The sequence below is a fragment of the Papio anubis genome, chromosome 7, assembly GCF_008728515.1.
Source record: "Papio anubis isolate 15944 chromosome 7, Panubis1.0, whole genome shotgun sequence".
In the NCBI taxonomy this organism is placed as follows: domain Eukaryota; kingdom Metazoa; phylum Chordata; class Mammalia; order Primates; family Cercopithecidae; genus Papio; species Papio anubis.
The window spans coordinates 68,659,047-68,680,697 of record NC_044982.1 but is presented as its reverse complement, the minus strand read 5'-3'; the positions used below and the strand labels follow the sequence as shown (position 1 = coordinate 68,680,697).

At 38.5% G+C, this 21,651-nt stretch overlaps 1 long non-coding RNA gene across 1 annotated transcript in view; it reads left to right on the top strand.

Moving 5' to 3' along the window:
- The first annotated feature begins 239 nt into the window (after nt 1-239).
- LOC110743769 overlaps nt 240-21,651 on the top strand; it is a 210,403-nt gene continuing 188,991 nt past the window's right edge. Inside the window, exon 1 of the long non-coding RNA XR_002523326.2 lies at nt 240-2,085. This is a non-coding gene — a long non-coding RNA (uncharacterized LOC110743769). The remainder of the gene's footprint in view (nt 2,086-21,651) is intronic.

Genomic DNA, 21,651 nt, shown 5'->3' with positions numbered 1-21,651 from the left:
ATGTTGACTTTTATTTAATTAGTCAATTAAGTAATTCTTTTTAAGAGGCAGGATCTTTCTGTCGCCCAGGCTGGAATGCAGTGGCGTGATCATAGCTCACTGTAGCCTTGATCTCCTTAGCTCAAGTGACCACCCTGCTTCAGCCTCCCAAGTAGCTAGGACTACAGGCATGCAACACCATGCTTGGCTAAATTTTTATTTTTTGTAGAGGCGGGGTCTTGCTATATTGCCAGGCTTGTCTCGAACTGCTGGACTCAAGTGATTCTCCCATCTTGGCTTCCCAAAGTGTTGGGATTACAGGCGTGAGCCACTGTGCTTAGCCAGAATGTTGATTTTCATTTGTAAGCCACCATGGGATGCTTCACACTATTTCAGGAAAATTTTCTTGGTATGATGTGTGGGTCCATGTGAGGATTGGGTCATCCCTGGTGAGTTATTTTACTTGGTAAATCAGACAAATTTAATAAGCTGCTTCATAACCTCTTTCTCTCACTTATCTTCATGCCTTTTCATCTCTGCCCCAGCCACAGATGAGATTCGGACAAACCACATGCAGCCACAGACAGCCCCTGCCTCCTGCCTATGCCGCAAGTCACTCGCTGACTGCCCTGGGGCTTCTCTGTTGAAAGAGGTGATAGAGGCTGTGGGATTCTCAGTGCCTGCCCCTATGCGCTGTGGACGTGCAGGGGACAGTTCCTGTCTGATGAACCTTTTTGGTGATGGGAGAAATGAACTGGTAGATAAATTCTAACCTCTTCCGTCTCTTCTTGGTGGAGTGTTCTGAGACACTGAGTGTACACGGCTCCGTGGAGGATAGTCCTAAGTGATTATGCAATCAGTTGTACTTACTGGTGGCCACTTTCAAATCACACCTCATGCTGGTGCTTCCTTGCCTCACCCTCCCTTCTCAGCGTCCCTGCTTTCCTGGGATTGTACTTCTCGATAAAGTAGTAACACAGAAGCATTTGCCTTGGGGTCTACTTTCTGGTGGGAGCCCAGGCTGAGACAGTTAGTAATTTAATATTTTTTTCTAATTGTACACAAATCCTTGTAACACAAGGCGGGATGTGATAACTATTGGGGAAATGATACAATCCAAGGGTCATGCGAGCAGAGTAGGACAAAACATGTCTAACTTTTCAAAATGCCGTATGTCCCCTGGCTCATATCCCCTTGGCACCCACAGTTTCTGCATGCACTGACAGAATCCTATTGCAAGCATCCGTGATTTTCCACGGGAGGCATTTCTTTCTCTCAGCCCGTGCCCAGGCCAGGCCTTCTGAAGAGGAGCTGATGACACTAGGAGGAACCTTCAGCTAATGACAGAAGGGAATTAAAGGATAAACTCTCAGCTCCCTTGTCTCTTGAAGGGATAGCTCTCCCTGACTTCCCCAGTGGGATTAAACCCCAGTGACCTGCCATATAATTTTTTCTGTGGCCACACCTTTTGTTGGCTTTTTCCCTTCCCTGTCTTACCTCCCTCTCCCCTGGCAAAGACAAAAGCATGCTAGGATCTCCTCCCAACTAAACTACTTGCACTTAAATAAATAAAACCTGTCTCAGGATCTAAGATGGCAGCATTGAGGATGAAGCATTTAAGCTGGTCCTGAGCAGGAGAAAATGCCCATGGGCAGAGGTGTTGAATGGTAAGACTCTCCATACAGACTGAATGTCAGGACAGAGATACAGCAGTGAGAAAATAAAGAAGCATATTTTGGAAAGGGGCTGGAGCAGAGTTTTTGTGAGTAAATGATAGAAGGAAAATAAGGCTCTGTAGTCAGAAGGAGATAGAGAAAGAGGGTTTTTTTTTTCTTAGTCATTTTTTCTCCCTCAGTCTTCACATTAGTAGACTGCGGATATTTTAGCATCGCCAATAAAATTGGACATATGAAAATTGATCAGTACTCTACAGAAAAAGGTTTACCTTGTCCTGTATGTGCTCCAACTGTATGTGGTATAGATTCCAACTCTGACAGTTGGAAGATCCAGGGCAGATAAAGGGAAGGATAGCATGATGAAGGAAGGATTGAGAGGATGGAGAACACGGAAGAAAGTAACTTCAGGAGGTCATAGGATGTAAATGAGGTACTCATGCCCCAAGGGAAAAGGAAAAAGATGCCTAGCTTTCATCTTTTCTAATTAACTTTGCTTGGTTTTGATCGCTTCAGAAGGTTCCCTGAGTCTACATGCTTCTCACTGTTGTAGGACTTACTGGTTGGGTTTCATTTATTTATAATAAGTACACAAACACACACACAGGACTTCTTCTGATGATTATCTCTGGGAGATAAAATTGGAGGGAGAAAGGAGAAAGGGAGCAGAAGATTTTTCACTTTGTTTTATTAAAATTTTTTTACACATCAAGATGAAAGAAGAATGATGGAATTACAGATGACTCTTTCATTTTTATGCACTTCTGTATTTTTTTTTAGTTTTTTTTTTGTTAATTTATGTATTTTTTTAACTGGAATATAAGCTTTATAAAGACAGAAATTTTGTCTTTTTTGTTAAGTGCTGTATCTCCAATGCCTGTAGTGCCTGGCAGCTAATTTATGCTCATAACATATTTGTTAAATAATACACAAATTACAACTACCAGGGATCACCATTATTGTATAGATATTGTGGTGTGAATTATTTGCTTGTCATATGCCCTTCAGACATCTTGCATTCCTTCCATAAGACAGATACTGAAAGCTAAAAGTTTTGTCTCCCACATGTCATTGCAGCCAGCAGAGTTCCTGATGTGATTTAGTTTCTGCCAGTTTGATGCAATCTGATGAGGCTGAATTGAGGCAGTATCATCCAAAGCACCCTTCTGCTCATGCTAAAATAGTTGGCTAGAGTAGAATTGTTAGATTTAGCAAATACAAATATAGAATAACTGTAGTATGGTTTGGATTTGTCCCCTCCAAATCTTATGTTGAAATGTGATCTCCAATGTTGGAGGGTGGGACCTGGTGGGAGGTGATTGGATCTTGGGTATAGATCCCTCACGAAGGGTTTCACGCCACCTTTTTGGTGATAAGTGAGTTCTACCTCAGTTAGTTTACTGGAGAGTTGGTTGTTTAAAAGAATCTGGCTCCTCCTTCCCCCTTTCTTGTTCCTGCTCTCACCATGTGCCTGCTCGGGCTTCACCTTCCCTCATGATTGTAAGTTTCCTGAGGCCCTCACTAGAAGCTGAGCAAATGTTGGCACCCTGCTTGTAAAGCCTGCAGAACTGTGGGCTGATTAAATCTCCTTGTAAGTTATCCAGTATCAGGCATTCTTTGTAATAAAACAAAAAGCTGACTAATAAAATCTGGTTAAATTAGAATTTCAGACAAATTATTAATAATTCAGGGCTCCCAGTTAAACACAGGTCACTCAAATTTGAATTGGGATATACTTATACTAAAAATTATTCCGAAATTTAGTTTCAGAAAAACATTTTCAAAAGAAAATGTTGTTGATCAGAAATTCAAATTCAAACAGGCATCCTGTGTCTTATCTGGCAGTCCTGCTCTGGAACCAGCCATCTGGCCATGGCTTCTGACCCTAGGTGGATCGTATGTTTCCCTAGAATCTACAGTTGCTGTGCCCATTTCTTTATTTTCAGGCTTCCTCTCTGGCAGAGCAGCATCTCCCCCAGTTTGGCCAGTCTTGTGTTGCTCTTCTGGGGGCCAAGCCCAGACCCTGCTTCTCCAGACTTTCCAATGATGTGAGCACCCATGTCCTTGTAGGAAACCCCTTTCTTTGTAAAAGAACTAGATTGCCTTTGTTATCTATAACTGAACTCCTACTGATACTTTTCTGTTCCCAATATTTTTTTTTCTAATTTAGAGCTTTATTTTTCATTTGACATGGATGGGAGTCTCTTCTCTGCAATGAGGCATTTCTATAGTTTGGTCACGGGCAGAAGAATGTAATTAGAACTAAAAACTAATAATCACAATATTTAGCACTTAGAGGTATAGCCTTCCATGCCTCACCTATGTTGCCTCTACTTTCTCTGTAGCCTTGTAAGGTAGGTAGGTATCGTTAGATGAGGAGACTGAGACTCAGAAGGATTGAGTTGTATGATTGGGGTCACATAGCTAGTGAGTGTTGGGGTTGAGGTTGAAATCCTGTTCTAGTGCCTGCTCTGCGCTTCCTGCTCCTGTTCACCTGGAAAAAAATCCAAGGCAAGATAAATGCATGTTCTATTAAACAGTCTTTATTATAATGATATTAGAGCTCTTTGGCTTCCTAATGATTTTTTGTGAAGAAAAAGTATTTCCAGTCTTTCACACTTTTTTTTTTGTACTGTCATATACATATATGTATGCCTATGTCTGTCTATCTATCTCTTCATTTATCTATCCATCCATCCTAAAATTAGATAAATGCACAATAGTAATAAGGTTATCTCAAGCTTTTAATTTGAAATACAGTCAATGTGCAATGTCTTATATTTCATCTCTAACAATAAAGGCAACATAGGAATTGACACCATAAAGGTCAACACACAGGCAGTAAGAAAGGGAGAAAAACAAAACCATTATTTGGTAAAAACCAACTATATACCAAACACCCAACTGTGGCTTAAGGTTATATATAGGTGTAGATATATATACACATATATGTATATATAGTTGTGTGTATATATATGTGTGTGTGTGTATATATATTTTTGAGACAGACCAGGCCGGAGTGTAATGGTACGATCTCAGCTCACCACAACCTCCGCTTCCCGGGTGATTCTCCTACCTCAGCCTCCTGAGTAGCTGGGATTACAGGCATGTGCCACCAAGCCTGGCTAATTTTGTATTTTTAGTAGAGATGGGGTTTCTCCATGTTGGTCAGGCTGGTCTCGAACTCCCAACCTCAGGTGATCCACCTGCCTCGGCCTCCCAAAGTGCTGGAATTACAGGCATGTGCCACCACGCCCAGCTAATTTTGTATTTTTAGTAGAGATAGGGTCAGGCTGGTCTCGAACTCCCAACCTCAGGTGATCCGCCTGCCTCCGCCTCCCAAAGTGCTGGGATTACAGGCATGAGCCACCGCACCCGGCCAATATATTTTCTTAAATTGATTTGCTAGTATTAATCGAACTTATTTTCAAAGAAAGAATTTGTAAAAGTAAATGCATGACTATTAAAAATGTGTCATTCTACCTAAAATCATCTCATTTTATTCCAGTCATATTACATTTTGGGAAACATTGTACTTCACAGTATTATTGTTTGATGGGTATAGCTAGAAGAGTAACCAGAGTGCGGGAGGGAAGAATGTCAAATGCCAGCTGAGATGGATAAGGGAAAGAGAATGAACAGGAAACATAAGGTGATTGCCTGGGCAGACAGGTCAGAGTCAGAAGCAATAATAGCCTTTTACTTTGAGAGTCCCGGTCTACATTCTTAGTGTGTTTTTGTAACAGTAAGATCTTACTCCCAGAGCTTCTCCAATGTCACAAAAAGGTTTTGTTAGTCAAAGCTTTAGACTCATTGATTTCCAAAAACAACAGGAACCTTAATGATCATTCACAATGAGGCACCAGACTTTGTTCAAAATCTCTTCCTCTTCTCACTCATCTTTGCCTGGCTAATTTATTCTCAAGAAGGGTCTTATTTCCCCATCTAGGAGAGTGGCTTAGATCTTTTGTTATATATTCCCACAGCACTGTCACCTTCTCTTTGGGAACGCCCTTCACATCTGTGTATCCTTGTTTAATGGTTGTCTTCCTCACCAGACTGGAAACTCTTCCTCACTAGACTGAAAACTCAGATTGTGTATACCTGTTCACCACTGCATCACCAATGCTTATCACAGCTCCTGGCACTTTGCAGGTGCTTCATAAATATTCGATGTGTTTATTTAAGGAAAAGACAGGTATGGACCCTCACACAGGACTCTGTGACCCAACACACTACAGATACATGTTTTACTATTCATTTATAAGATAAAGTGAGCATCCTGCGAGATTTCAGGCAAGCCTTGACAAAGCAGTGACTGCCAGCATCCTCAGTACTTTTCTTATTTAACAGTTCATCCTTAGTGTCCACACAGCTTTAACTGTGCCTAACTCATACACACACACACACACACACACACACCATCCTTAGGATCAGGAGATAAGATTAACCTTGAAAAATGAAGTTTCAAGCAAAATCAAGACATAATGCATGAGATCAACCTGCTATAAAAATACTCTAAGGATTAGTCAACCAGTAGTAGCTGAAAACAGAACTCTGTCAAGGTGATAAGGTTGTAATGTCTGAAACAATGATGTATCAACATCTCAACCTAATCATTGTACTCTTTATAATTAGATGATGACATAACATAATCAAGTTGTAACCCAATAAAGTCGAGTGCATATAAGACTATGCAGATTTTTAATTTCTGTGCTTTCTTAAGAAAGGTTATACTAATCGAAGGGTGGGTGTGGAACTTAGAACAGGAAGAGGAGGGAATGATCAGAGTGTAAACATCTATATGCACGTTTCTGGCTCTGTCTGCTGAACAGATTCTCTAAACAGTGCACAGGAACATTCTGATATTTTGACCTCTCCCCAACTGGTAAATTTCCATCAAGTATATGGACCATACCATTGTCATAACTTTAATCCATGAAACCAATAAGACAATTCAACAACTTCTTTTCTTGATTCTATTCTATCCAAGAAGTCTTCCATTGATAATGAGTTTTCCATATGGATATGCAGAACAGTATGTATAGTGTAGTAAGCTTCCATTTTATTGTAAAATAAAACTATACATATGCAGAATATATTACATTTTCGTATAAAGCCTTAAATGAGTTTCATACGTCAGACTTTAACAACGAGTGCCTGTAGAGAATGGGATTGATGGTGTAGAGTTTATTGGTAGAAGCTGCATGAGAATTTTAAGAGATCTTCAGTTTGATTTTTTTTTTTTAACTTTTGACACTTCTGCATTCTCTGATTTATGTATTTTTAAATCACTGAGTACAACTTAGTTTTATAATAGGAAAAATGTAAAGTTATCCCCCTCCCATGTTAAAATAGCTTATTCGAGGCAACATTTCAGACTCTAAAAGTCCCACATTGCCTTTTCCATGTATGCCCAGTGGACTCTGAGCTAGAGCTGGCAGAGCAGGAGTTGTTCAGAGGTCCCACTGGTCCAGGGAGGTACTGTCCACAAAGCATCTCAGGTCCGTGTTTGCATCATGACCATCTCTTGGGAAGAACTTAGCTTTAAAAGTATTTTTCTAAAATTCATAGGCTGATGACCATAGTCACTTAAGTTTCTAAGGAAAATATGAAACTTACTACCTAAACCTGTGAGTCAATTGAGGTCTTTTACTTCCCAGGACTACAGTTTTAATTTCTCTGCAAAAGGATCTGTTCATTTGCATGCGCTCATGTGATGATTTTGCTTTGCTTTAGAGCTGTTACTTCTCTGAAAATAAAAAGATCTCTAAAGCCTCTGATAAAAAGAAAAGAGGATAATCACTGAAAACTTTGTCTTAACATATCTATCAACTTTATGACACAAATTTTAAAAGAGGAAAGAATTTTGGGAGGCCGGTGGTTTGTGCTGATAATACCTGTAATTTTGTAATGTGACTTAAAAGCAATAAATCACTAAGTGGAAAAAGCATCATTTACATTTCAAATACAAATATACCCCTTAATCTTACTTCAGTTGGTTAATAGGTGAGACAATTCAATTTATTGCATATATATAAAGTATCATATGATTTTATATATAAAGTATGTGATTATATATATATTATACATAAACCACATGACACTTTAAAGTACAATTTTTACTTACATGGTTGTAAGACCTAAGGGAAAGATTCCTAATTGTTTTGTATGAAGCATTACTTTCTTTCTGTAACCTTCCTATAGGAGACCTATGTAAGTCTACAAATCAACTTGCCTTATATTTAAAGAAAGAAAAAGTAATTGGGAATTTAACTTAATATTTATGTCATTCTTCCATTCTTAGTATTTATGTCATTATTACTCTTACCCAGTAGTAATTTTGTGTAAAAAGCTTGTTATAAACCACTAAATGCTGAATTTATTAGACTGGGAGAGCATCATTTAGGAATGTTTGCTTTGTAAGTCAGGAACAAATCTCTCTTTTGAATGTAAAGACCAAGATAAGAATTTTAGTATCTAAGTTAAGGTGTTTTATTCTGCAAAACCTAGAGATGAGGTCTTCTTTCCCTAAAAATGATAGAGCAATGATTTTTATTAAAGTCTTGGAGTCCTATTCAGAAAATTGACAAATTCTGTAGTAGAACTCTGTGCCTTTGAAATGTGAGAGACATCTCACCACAACTTCTCCATGTATAATTTACCCTGAATAATGTATGAGTCGTGTAATAGCCCTGCAGCGCATACTCATCTTCACAGAATACTGACTTCTCTAGTATTGCATCTTCTGCTTTCCATTCCTATGCGGTGTGTTTACTATATTAAGTCTTTGATGGTGAGCAGAAAAGGTGGGAGAAGAATATTTGAGAGCTGAAAATCCTGGGCAATCCAGGAAATAGTTTAATATACTAGACTTCTCAGTGTAGCTTGGTTGTGAAAATGTGATCTTTGCTTAGAACTTGCCTCTAGGGTTTCGGAAACCGGGATTTCTTTACAACTAGGGAAATAAGTGAGTAGCCAAAGAGTATCAACTTTACTTCAGGAGTGTTAGAGGGGGAATTGGTATAGGGCACCGGGAGGGTTGAGAGGGAAGATAAATTTAAGTTATTTAAATGGAAAGTAATTTAAAATATTTTTACATCGAAGGATACAGCTATGTCATGGGACAGAATTTTTAAAGTTCACATGAATCTTAGTGGTAAGGCACAGGGCTTTGTAGAAGTTTCTCGTTTTTGTTTGACTGCTTTGGGATATGCCACAGGCCCACAGGCTGGCGTTCACTCTGCTAAGGACCATGAGACAACGGCAGCCTCTGCCACCCCAGTCCCACATCAGCACTGTTTTCTGAAGCCCCTTCAACAGCAAGTGCTCACTGGATCCTCCCAACGAGTTGTTAGCCCATTTCGCAGATGAGGAAACCTTGAGTACAGAAAGATTAGGTGGCTTATTGAGGTCCCACATTTAAGGACAGAGCCACAATACAACCCAGGCTACCTGCAAAATACCATTTCAGGAAAGCTTTGGAATGGAAAATACCAATAAAGCAAGATTTAAAAACCCTGAGGCCCTCTCTTGCAAGTTTTTATTTAAACGATTCTAATAGAATGCATTCTTGACTGGATGTAGAGTAATTCATTTCTCAAAGTATTTTCAATGATACATGTATTTTTTAATTAGTATTTTAAGTGCCATCTCCATGTCTACTTAGATTCATTCTGTGCTATATAAAATATGGGAAATAATAAAAACATTTAAGTGCTTACTAAATGTCAAGACCTTTTCTAAATGCTGCATGTGTACTCTCTCTTTAATTACTGCAACCACTCCATGAAGCTGTTATGATTCATATCCCCATTTCATAGATGAGAAAATGGCAGTAGAGAGAGGCAGGGTTATTTGCCTGAAGTAACGTGTAGTAAGAGGTGGAACAGTTTGAGTCCAGGACCTCTGCTTTACCATGATCCTAAATGGCATAAGGAGAAAAAGGACCGAGGCCCCCGTCCTGTACAAAGGAGGTGACTGTCAGTGGCCTCCAGGCCTCAAGGAAATCTGTGCCCTGGAAATTCTATCTCTTGGCACCCCAGAAATTATATGTCTCCTTGAGGAGTTGAGGAACTTTATGTTTTATCCTATGTTTGAAATAGCCTAAACCCAAAGTGGCCAATTCAATTTTGCTTTAAAATGAGGAAGATTAGAGGATAAAACACAACATTAAAACCTAATAATTAACTTCACAATGCTGTAGGGTTATAGCTACTGCTAAGCCAGAACCTTATTTTCTGGATGCTAAGTCACTCTGAGATTTATCCCTGAAAGTTTATAGGAAAAAGAAAGGAATCTCTGAGAGGAAATAGCTAATGCTGACCGGGTGCTCAAACAGGACAGGGGTTTAAGAGTAATTTCTGCCATTAAGCTCTCCTGTAACCCACAAGCAATAAATGACAGTCTTTTAAAAACGACAACGGCTTATCGAATTCCTGGGCACCACACAGGAAAGAACTCGATCAATTTCTCTACACTTGTAATGTCAAGAGGACTCATACTCTAGACCTCTGTTATAAAAGAGGAATTGTTTATGGCTATTGAAAAATCCTTGTGGAGCTGTCCATCAAACTTTATGAAATATGTGAGTTACTTAGGTATCAGCTCTCTGGATCTAATTTTCTTTCCAGAGCATTTGGAATCAAACCTTTTTCTTACTGGCTGGTTTCACATTGATAAACATTGACCATTTTTACTCTTCTCTCTCCTTTCCTACCTGTTTTTATTGACTCTCTTCCTATCCTTTTTTCTTTTCTTAATCTCCTGTTCTGAGACGAAGAAACTGTTAGTGTTTCTCAAAATGGAGCCTGTGGTCTACCTATGTCAGAAAAGACTGGGATGCTTACTAAAACTTCAAATTTCAGGCCTTACCTCAACTGTACTAACTCAGATTTTTTGGGAGTGATACCCAAGAAACTGAACTTCAGTAAGCTCCCAAGGAGATTCCTATTCACATTGAAACAGAGAAGGTCTGGTTTAGTGGTTTTCAAACTTAATTGTTGTGGAGGGTTTGTTAAAAACACAGATGTCTAGGCCTCGCCCCAGAGTTTCTGATTCAGGAGGTCCTGGGTAGACCTGGGACTTGCATTTCCATAGGGTTCCCGGGTGATGCTAATGCAGCTGCTGTTTTGGAAACCCCAGTTTAAGAACTCCAGAGCGGGAGGCTGAGGCAGGAGAATGGCGTAAACCCGGGAGGCGGAGCTTGCAGTGAGCTGAGATCCGGCCACTGCACTCCAGCCCAGGCGACAGAGCGAAACTCCGTCTTAAAAAAAAAAAAAAAAACAACTCCAGAGCGTTGAGAAGCTCTAGTTTAATCTCTGAAGTTCTGAAAAAGCTTTTAAATAAAGCATACCCTAAAATGTTGAATGTTAATTATTTTAGTTGTAAAAATAAAAACATTACAAAAACACTTACATTTCTATCTGTACCTCTGTGTGTATCATTCCTCACTCTCCATCTCTACATATTGAACTCTGCTCATCGTTCAGAGGGTGATGGTCCTTGATATGGGTTGGCTGTGTGTCCCCACCTGAATGTTATCTGAATAGTAATCCCCACATGCTGAGGGAGGGAGGTGATTGGGTCATGGGTGTGGTTCCCCCAAGCTGTTCTCCTGATAAGTGAATTCTCATGAGATCTGATGGTTTAAAAGTGTTTGGCAGTCCCCTCCTTGCACGCTGTCTCTCCTGCTGCCTTGTGAAGAAGATGCTTGCTTCCCCTTCACCTTCCACCATGATTGTAAGTTTCCTGAGGCTTCTCCAGCCATGTGGAACTGTGGGCCAATTAAAACTCTTTCCTTTATAAATACTTTGTCTCAGGCAGTTCTTTATAGCTGTTTGAAAGTGGACTAATAGAGTCCTCCTCCACGAGACCATCCTTGATTCGTACAAATGTGGGTCATCTCTCTCCTCAGCCCCAAACCCCCACCCTGGCTTTCTACTTCTTTGTGGACACTGATTCCCTTCTACATGGCTGTGCAGTTGTTTGTGTTTGGGAGAAGATGTTTCATCTTTCCTACCATATTGCAAGCTCCTAAACACAAGGTTTGTGCCTTTTTATTCTGGTTTGCCCTGCAGTATATAGAGTAGTCCTAGGCACTTTGGTGATGCTCAACAGATGTTTCAGTAATAATAAATGAGTGCTTTTCTGGGCGAAGGATGCATTTAATTCCTTTAAATTAGAGCTAGACTATTAAGGTTTCATATCTTCCACCTGAAGGATCCTTCCACCTGAAGGATCTTTCTTCACAAGAGTGATGGCCATTTTTTTCTTTCATTTGACTGAGAAGGTAGGTAGTGTTTTGGATGAGTCCCCTTATAGAAAAACCTATTAAAATCCAAGGAACTCTCCAATAAGGTGTTGAGGCCTAGTGCTGGTATCTCAGAAAGATTTTCCTACTCTCTGTCTATGTAAAGTGTGTTTCCTGCCTCACCTGAGAGCATGTTACAAAGGCAGCATCCGGGGTCCTACCCCAGACCTCCTGAATGAGAATCTGCAGGTGACTTGTATGTGCGTTCATGTTTGAGAAGCAGTGCCCTAAGAAGTTTCCTTCTTTGACTGAAAAAAGTCCTTAAAATAGTACTCAAGTCAGTACTTGAAATTTTGGCGATTATAGGTTTGTTAATTTTTTTTGTTTGTTTTACAAGACACTCTGTGGTAACTGGGAGTTCTGCCGAGGGTTTGTAACCATCATCAAAGATTCTTATTAAATGGGCATCATTTTATGTTAGACATACTAAAGAAACATAATCTGAGCTTTGCCACAAAACCAGACATCATTGATGTGGGCAAGCATATATTAAGACATAATTAAACATACGAAGCCTATAGATGCAGCATCAATACAACATGGGTGGATTTGTTTTTGAAATTTTTGTTATTCATCCTCTGTAATCTGTATTTCTTTGATTTCAGAGTTTTCAAAACAATATTTTTTAGCTATATGTCTATAAAAATTTGGTATTAAACTAAACAGAAATTTAGTAACCTGGGCTGGTTTTATAAAGATTGATATTCCTGAGTACCTTTGAATCTGTCTCAATTTGTAATGAAAAAGCATAAAAATTCTGTCATATGGAAAACTAGTTGTGCTATATGGTACTCATTTTTGACTTTAATTTGTAGTATAACTCATGTATAATGGATCAGGCATCAAAGGGATAATTAACAGTTTGAAGTAAATTCTCAAAAATAAGGAAAAGTGCTTATACGCTTTGTATTAAAATGTTTATTCATAATTTAGAGTTCAGAGTATGCTATTATTATACAAATATAAAAACATTCATTTAAGCTTATTTGAGATTCCTGTGCTTAGAATATTGATCCTTCCTGCTTTTCAGTGCATGGATTATGCAATATTTAATGTGTGAGGCTTACATGGGATATAAACTTTCTTGGTTAATAAGATCTCTTTCCTTTTATGACAGTTGTGATTCTGGTAATATGCTCATTAGAAAGGTCAGAGTGGCTGCTTTGAAAATGTGTTCAGTACTGGGATGAGTATATTGGCAAGGCTCTTGAATGAGTTTGGGAACTTCATATGTCTTGTTCATAACTGTGCTTTTTTTCATTTCTTTGGGAGGTTTTATGTGACATAATTTAGCCAAAGAAGAGCAGTGTCATTAAAAAGCTATTTAAGATATGGATAGTATTACCGGCTATAAACATCCTGCTCTCGTAGGCCCAAAAGCTTTAGAATAAGTGAACATAGCAGTTAATTGTAAGAATATCTTTTTCCATTTTACATAATATTATAGGATTTGGATGAGTTATTTCTTTACTGTTGTAGACTGTACTTTTAAATGTTCTACTTCCTAGCTATATCATTGCTGTTAAATTTCCAGCACATAATGAATAATATATTATTCACATTCATAATAATTTTGTTTCACTGAAACTGTCTTTGAGATTGAAAACAACCAATGCATGCTATCATTTCAGAATACGATAAAATGACCATGTTCATTATAAGCAGATACAAAACAATACCCATCTCTTCTTAATGGGAGCATAAAATCGTCTTCAAATTTGATATGTACTTTTCTAAGTTATATGAAGATTAGCATTGTAAACAGTCACGTTTCTTATCAGCTTTATTTCTCCTTGGGGAATTTTACTTTCTTTTTCTTCTTCCTTTCCTCAACAAAAACCTCAATAATTTCTAAATCAGTAATGGAGCGGCCAGCTTATAGTAGGCATTTGATGTATATTTGTTGAAATTTATATTTGGGGAAAAATTTTGATCCTTTAAAAAAGAAAGGTTTTAAAATGCAGACATGGGTTTCAGCTAATCTCAACAAAAAGTCAATGCTAACAGCCAGGATATGGAAGGTAGTTATGTATGTTTTATATCAGTAATAACTAACATGCCTTTTAGTCTTGTATTATTGTGCTTTAATGTTTAGAATAATAAACTTCTACATAAACGCATATAAGTTCCGTGATCTCCCTGTATGTCAGTTTTCTGAATCAAAGAAAATTAACAGTAAAATAAGGCTGTTTCCAGAGATGAAATAGTTCAAAAGGCTAAGGCACTTCTTTTTTTTTTTTTTTTTTTTTCTAAAGTGCATATCTGGACTTAGGTTTAGAATTGCATGTCTGGAAAAACTATTCATAATCTACTTTTCTCCCCTTTTCTTTTATTTTTGCCTGTATTTATTTTGGCCAGCTGGTGAGACAGATCTTTTTCAGGGCTCAGCCTTCCAGTCTGAGCGTGGTTCTCCAAAACCAATCTTTGGATTAAATTCCTGTTTTATTCACTCTGGTGTCTGAACAGTGTTGATGTCAGGGGGCCACGGTGACCCAGTTGTCTGTCCCAAGTGGCTGGTGGCTTGCCAAGTAAAGAGCTTAGCCAGGCGGCCACACACTGTTGCATAGTAGTGCACCTTAGCTAGGCGGTGGCCACACACTGTTGCACCTGGGGAAGGAGGTTGGGATAGAATCCTAGGGCAATCTGTCTCATGTTTGTGTCTCTCATGTCAGTTGTCTCATATGAAGGTAGACACAGAGGTCTCCTGATAAAATAAATGGCCCTTTACTCCTTTCCTAGTGTGGCTTTCACCTTGTCTCTAGTCTTGTCAGTACATCTGATGGGCTCACACAAAGATTGAGCTGAGGAGGCTGGGGCTTAAAAGTTATCCTTGTTCTGAAAATATTCCATGGCTTTGATTCTGGGGGAAAATGGTAAAATTTGGTTCCGTTCTATGTATAATTTGTTCTAACATCGTTTTAGGATTTTTAGTTAAGTTTGAGCTCTAAGCATCACTGAGAAATGACCTTTCTTCTCAGAGGTTCTGGAATTCCAGACCTAGGCATCCCCTGAAAAAGATCAGATGGGGTGTATTGACTGGGAACCAATTTTCGTTTGGGATTGGGCAGGCTTAACAAGTGGCTAGTTCACTTCTCTGTCAGCTGTTAACATTGGCACATGAACACAGAAGATTTAAAGGGGTCTATACCTCACAGTCCTATAACCTTGAATGTGAAGGTCTCAGCTGATGTTGTCACAAAACAGAGATATGCTACAATTGAAACCCTTGAGCACTTCTCCCCTCCCTCCTTCTCTCCCCCTCCCCCTCCTTCTTCCCTCCCTTCCTCTCTCCCTCTCTCACTTCCTTCCTCTCTTCCTCCGTTCCTTCCTCCCTTCCTCCTTTCCTTCCTTCTTCCCTGCCTCCCTTCTTCCCTTCCTCCCTTCCTTCCTTCCTCCCTTCCTCCCTCCCATGTGCTCACTACACACAAAATGGCCACTTTCAGCTTTCCCTACTTGGGATCAATAAGGCAATCTGCTATGGTAGAAAGGCAACAGAGGGGTCTGGGTGTCAGAATGAGGCTTTGTAGTCATGTCTCTACTAGCTATGTGACCTCAGTTAACTGCTCTGAACCGATTTTCTTACCTGCAGGATAGGCCTTCAAGTCCCTTCTAGCCCTAAGATCTACGGGTTTGATGGGAATAATATTACCTGCCTCCCCGACTGAGTTGTTGTGGGAATTAAAGGAGATCATATTTATGAAACTACTCTTTAAACCCTCTACAAAAGATTAAGCAATATGATACTATTAATTCCCTCTGAAGAATCAAAATAGCTTGCAATTTACTCTTAATCTTCAAGACTGTGTATATATATCTTTTGTATTTAGACCTTTAATGATGTGTGCCATAATGCAGGACAAATGAACAGACTAATCTGTCTCTCACTAGATGTTACTCCAAGTCACATTCTAAAGCAGTGGATTGGAGGGAGGAACTATTTTTATTTTTTTTGAAAACAGAGATAAAATTAATCCCAGGTACACATGGTTCTGGACTTTTTTTTTCCTACTCCTTTCAAAGTTCTGAGAAGCAGTTTACTGTTTCACACTAGAGATTGCTTAAATAGAGCTGGGCACTCAACATTGTCGGGGAGGAATATGCTGTGGTCCAGAACTGCCCACAGCCAGGGAACCCGGTTAGAAGTGAGGGACGGTGAGTTTTGCCTGCAGCCACGACACACTCAGAGCCCAAAGGGAAGTGGTGGTAATCTTTGTACCTGGCTGTCACTGTTGAGACACAGCAGCAGCATTATATTAGGTCCTCTATCCTCTTGTGATAGCAAAAGAGTATTTTTTATAGTTCCAGTTCAAAGAGTGACAAAGAAACTAAAATGTCCCAAATATTTTAAATCTGTCTATCTATCTATCTATCTATCTATCTATCTATCTATCTATCTATCTGTATGTATTTATCTATCTATCTAGTCTGTCCATCTAGCTAGTCTGTCTGTCTGTCTACCTACCTAATTTGGATGTAGCTGAGAGCAGCATAGAAAAAAATAAGACTATTCAAGAGGTTCTGAATTGTTCCATAATTCTGCATGCTTCTGAGTCATCTTTCCATCTAGATTGCCTGTTCCCTGAGGGCAGAAACTATGTGTTAGGCTCTTTTCATGTACCTGCCTTACCCTGATAACACTGGACTCAGTCCTCAGCCCATCACAGGTGCTTGATAACTCCTATTGATGAAGAAGAGGTGGCTGGTCAGACAGAAAGAGAGAGGGGGTGGGAAATCCCATTCTTCCTCTCATTCTCTGTGTCCTTGAATTTTGAGCTTATGGTTAAAGCTGAGGGTTAAGTACTGCTTAAGCTCTGTAAGGTGTTGTAAGGTGGTGCAAAGGGCCCTGGGAGGAGGGTCCCAGTTGCCCACCTTTTGTCCACTGCTTTGTGATGAATTCTAGATCACCTTGTGGTTACCTGCCTATTAGGAGGTGCTGTTGAAAAGTCACTTAAAAAAAATAGGACTTTGGGAGAGTGGGGCAGGATCAAATGAAGGGGACCAGCAGTGTTCATAATGGTGCTGAAATTTAATTTCAGTGCTGACCTTTTATTTGACATTTTAGATAATGCTATGGATGTGCTCAGCTATTTGTTCTTAACATATTTTCCATCTTTTGGGGGCACTAATCTACTTAAATTCAAAGTCAACAAAAGAATAGAGTAAATTTTTTGGCTTTAAAAATCACCCTTTTGAAAAAAGAGTTCATTCACAATAGCAACAAACTATGCAATGTGCATGAATTCACTTAAATGTTCACAACTATGAAAGAGTGCAAAACTATGAAGGGGCAAAAAATTAGAAGGATCATGTTCTGAGATGGGAACAGTTCTAATTATTATATAATTAATATATAGGTGCTAATTATTCCACATTAATATATGCAGTTTAAAATTCTGTTAAAAATCTTAATGAGTTACATTTTTTAGAACTTGACAACAGAATTCAAAAGTCTTCCTAAAAGAATAAATTGATCATATTGAAAAATGCAAGCTGGGCGCGGTAGCTCACGCCAGTAATCCCAGCACTTTGGGAGGCCGAGTCAGGTGGATCACCTGAGGTCAAGAGTTCAAGACCAGCCTAACCAACATGGAGAAACCCCGTCTCTACTAAAAATACAAAATTAGCCGGGTGGTGGCGCATGCCTGTAATCCCAGCTACTCAGGAGGCTGAGGCAGGAGAATCGCTTAAACCCGGGAGGTGGAGGTTGCGGTGAGCCGAGATCGCGCCATTGCACTCCAGCCTGGGCAAAAAGAATGAAACTCCATCTCAAAAAAAAAAAAAAGAAAAAAGCTTAAAAGCTTGAAAACACTAAAAACTGATGAGGCCGCGGAGTGATAGAAACCCTGCTTATAGGAAGGTAAATGTACAAGCACTCTGGAGAACAACTGGACAATACCTACTATGAAGTTGAAGATGTATACATCCGGCAGCCCAGCGAGTTACTCAAGAGATCTTTCTACATGTTTATGGAGATAGGGACGAGAATGTTTTACAGCAAAAGAAACCGCACATAAAACCTTATATACAAGGTTATAGGCAAATAATTTAAATGATACATTCCATTCATACAATGGAATATTATAAAACAGTGAAAATGAAGGAACTGGAGCTACATATATAAATTGCACAAACATTGAACAACAACAAAAAAATAGGAAACAGGAATATTTTCATTTACTTACAAGAAGTTTTAAAAAATGCTAAACAAGTATATATATTGTTTAGAAATACATATGTAGTCAGAGTATAAATAAACTCGAGAATGATAAATGTCAAGGACAGTGACGGGATAGTAAGAAGCTCTTTTTTACTGGGGGAAGTAATTTGGGAAGTGTACACAAAAGACATCAACTGTACTGCTAATGCTAAAACGCCTTAAGCTGGTTGGTCGGTATATGGGTGTTTGTATTAGTCCATTCTCACACTGCTATAAGGAAATACCTGAGACTGGGTAATTTATAAAGAAAAGAGGTTTAATTGGCTCATAGTTCCACAGGCTATACGGGAAGCATGATGCTGGCATCTGCTCAGCTTCTGGGGAGGCCTCAGGAAACTCACAATCATGGCAGAAGGCAAAGGGAGAGTGAGATGTCTCACATGGCGAGAGGTGGAGAGTGAGTGGGGGGAGGGGCTACACACTTTTTAAACAACCAGATCTCATGAGAACTCCGTCACTATTGTGAGGACAATACAAAAGGGGATGGTGCTTAATCATTCAGGAGAAACCACCCCCATGATCCAATTACCTCCCACCAGGCCCCACCTCCAACACTGGGGATCACAATTTGACCTGAGATTTGGTGGGGACACAGATCCAAACCATATCAGGGTTTATTATTCAATATACCTTTTCATATGGTGGAAAATCTTCACAACATGTTGAAAAATGTTAAAGGGTAAATATATGAGACTAGCACAATTTCTATTTAAACAAAACAAACCAATCATGAGGACCTCATCATACCATACCAGATATGATAGTGTCTTTTAAAAATTGAATGAGTGCATACTGTTGACTGAGGAATGGAATTCTGACTAACGGAAAAAATAGAAAATCTTCAATCTGATTCATATCGTCTATAAATTTTGGTATGCAATTAAATGGAGGAAACAATAAAAAGGGATGGAATTTTTGCTAAGTAGTGTTGGGACAACTGGATAGCTATCTGCAAAACACATAGGGAAAAAACCAGTACTTTATCACCACATAACAAAATAAATTTCAACTGGATTAAAGAAATTTACATGCCAAATTCATAACAGTATAAAAAACTTTGAGGATATTTATATAATCTTGAGCGTGTTAAATTTTAAAAACTTGACACCAAATCCAGAAATAAAAAAAGATAAAGGTGGATTGATTTGACCATGTACAAATTTATTTTTTTGTAGCAAAATGCTACAAAAATAGTAAAAGCAGATATTAAAAAGTATATATTTGCAGCATATGTATAAAGAGTTGTCAAGAATGAAAAACCCCAAATATCAAATATACGAATTTTGTGGTGAAGGCTATAACTCAAAAAGGAAGAAATCACATGAATAATATGCATTATAAAATTTTTAAAATCAGTAATTAAAGACAAGTTAAACCACAACTTTCACCTAGCAAATTAGCAAATAATAAAACATAATCATAATATCCAGTGTTCAAGAAAATCACCTCCCATTCATTGCAGAAGGAATATTAAATTGGTCTTAAGATTTTTCACAAGCTTTGTCAGTATCCATCAAAAACCTTTAAAATATGCCTCCTCTTTGACCTAAAAATTATACTTCTATAAATTTGTCCTAAGAAAATTAAAAATATAAGCAAATATTTAGATATTATCATGCTCATCAAGTTCTGTTTTTAAAATTGAAACATTGGAAGACATCTAAAGGTACAAAAGCATACAGATTAAATTAAATATGGAATATTTATAAAATATGATGTTATTTCTCCATTACAAAGTACATTATCTCTGAAAGGTGGAATTAAGATGTTTATTTTTCTTAATTTTATGTAAATAAATAAAATAATTTGCTAAAATAAAGTTTTCTACAATTTTGAAAAGACAAAAAGTCTTACACTTAATTTTTAAGTCCCTGTTTTTATTGTCAAACTCTAAAGCAATTCTGAAGCTAAAAGCAAATATTCATGAACTGCTGTAAGAGCCGTAGAAGAATTTTCTATAGAGATTATTATGTTACAGTACAACTAATATATGTTGGCTAGATTTCATGGAGTACTGACCACCATTACCACTTCATATTCTTAAGAAACATGTGAAATATAGTATATTGAGTTTATTGCATGTTTAATGCCTCAAAATAAGACTCACAGTGTCTGTGTGCTACTATTATTAGTTTTACATAATTAACAAGGAAAATAGCCCTATAGAGAAAAATATATTTTCACCAATTTTCAGGAAGAAAATTGGTGCATTAATGATGTTATAAGTTGTTTGAGTAAATTAAGAATATACACCTAGGGTTGTAGGCTATGAAAGATGGACCCTACCCCGATGCACCTGAGATGAGAAGAGATTGTGGGGCCATCAGAAAGGCTTCCTGGAGGTCATTCCCCTTGGTAGGAGTGGTTGGGAAGCATTTTATTCTGCCCTGCCCCTCCCTCTAGCAGGCAGACTTTCTTAATTATGATTGATGTAGGCGTTATTTATGTGAACTTTTGCTCTCTGAGCACACAACACAGCTGGTAGGCTGAGAGAGTATTCTGGGCAGTAGGAAGAATTACCTTTGGGATTAGAAACCGGATTTTTTTTCCTTGTTCATGCTACTGAATATTACTGTTGATACGAGTTACTATAAAGTTTGATAGTGAAATCAGCCCTGCTGACAAGAGTTTTCTTAGCAATTAAGCAAGGATTAACCTTCCCGAAGTAACTATTTTATCAAGTCACCCTTTTGCTAAGGAATTTTTCATGATTTCCATTACTTTATGATCTGAAAATCAGATTCCTTGATCTGGCACCCTTGGCCTTCCATTTCCTGACTATCCCACTTTCTGACCACATTTTCCACTATTTCCTATACACCACTACCCAGGCACATGGGACCATCTACTTCCTTTAAAATGTAGGTCCAATGTTTTCCTCCTCAATATCATCACTCACACTGTTTCTCCTTGAGAATACCTTCTGTACCATCTTTGCGTGTACTACTTTTACCTCAATCCTGAGCTCCTACACAAAATATTTTTAATTTCCCAATTTGGAGATCATCTCTCTTCCTCACCAAGAACCAAATGAAGGTTTGATCTTTAACTATATGATGAAACTTACCTTTTTTTTTTAGCCTGTATTATAGATACCGTGTATTAATACTTATTGTTAGTGATTACAGTAAGCTTTTCAGTGGAAGGACCTGTGTTTATTTTTGTTTTGCAAAGCATTTAACCCAGTGCTTTGGGATATAAATATTTGTTGAGTGAGTGAATGAATGAAATGCCTGACTACAACCCTAGCCACCAAATCTTTGAGTTCATCTACTAATGCTTGTTCCCTGGGCTATACAAGCCAGAGGTAAGAGCTGGTGGTCCTGTTAACATATAGGCATTTACTTTTGGTTCTTGCCTTCATCATGGCTGTGAGGCTTTAGAATCTCACAGTAAGTTCAGGGGGTCACTGGGTACCATGTCAGTGGGCTTCATGAACAAACGTCATAGCTGCCATCTGTTCCTCTCAA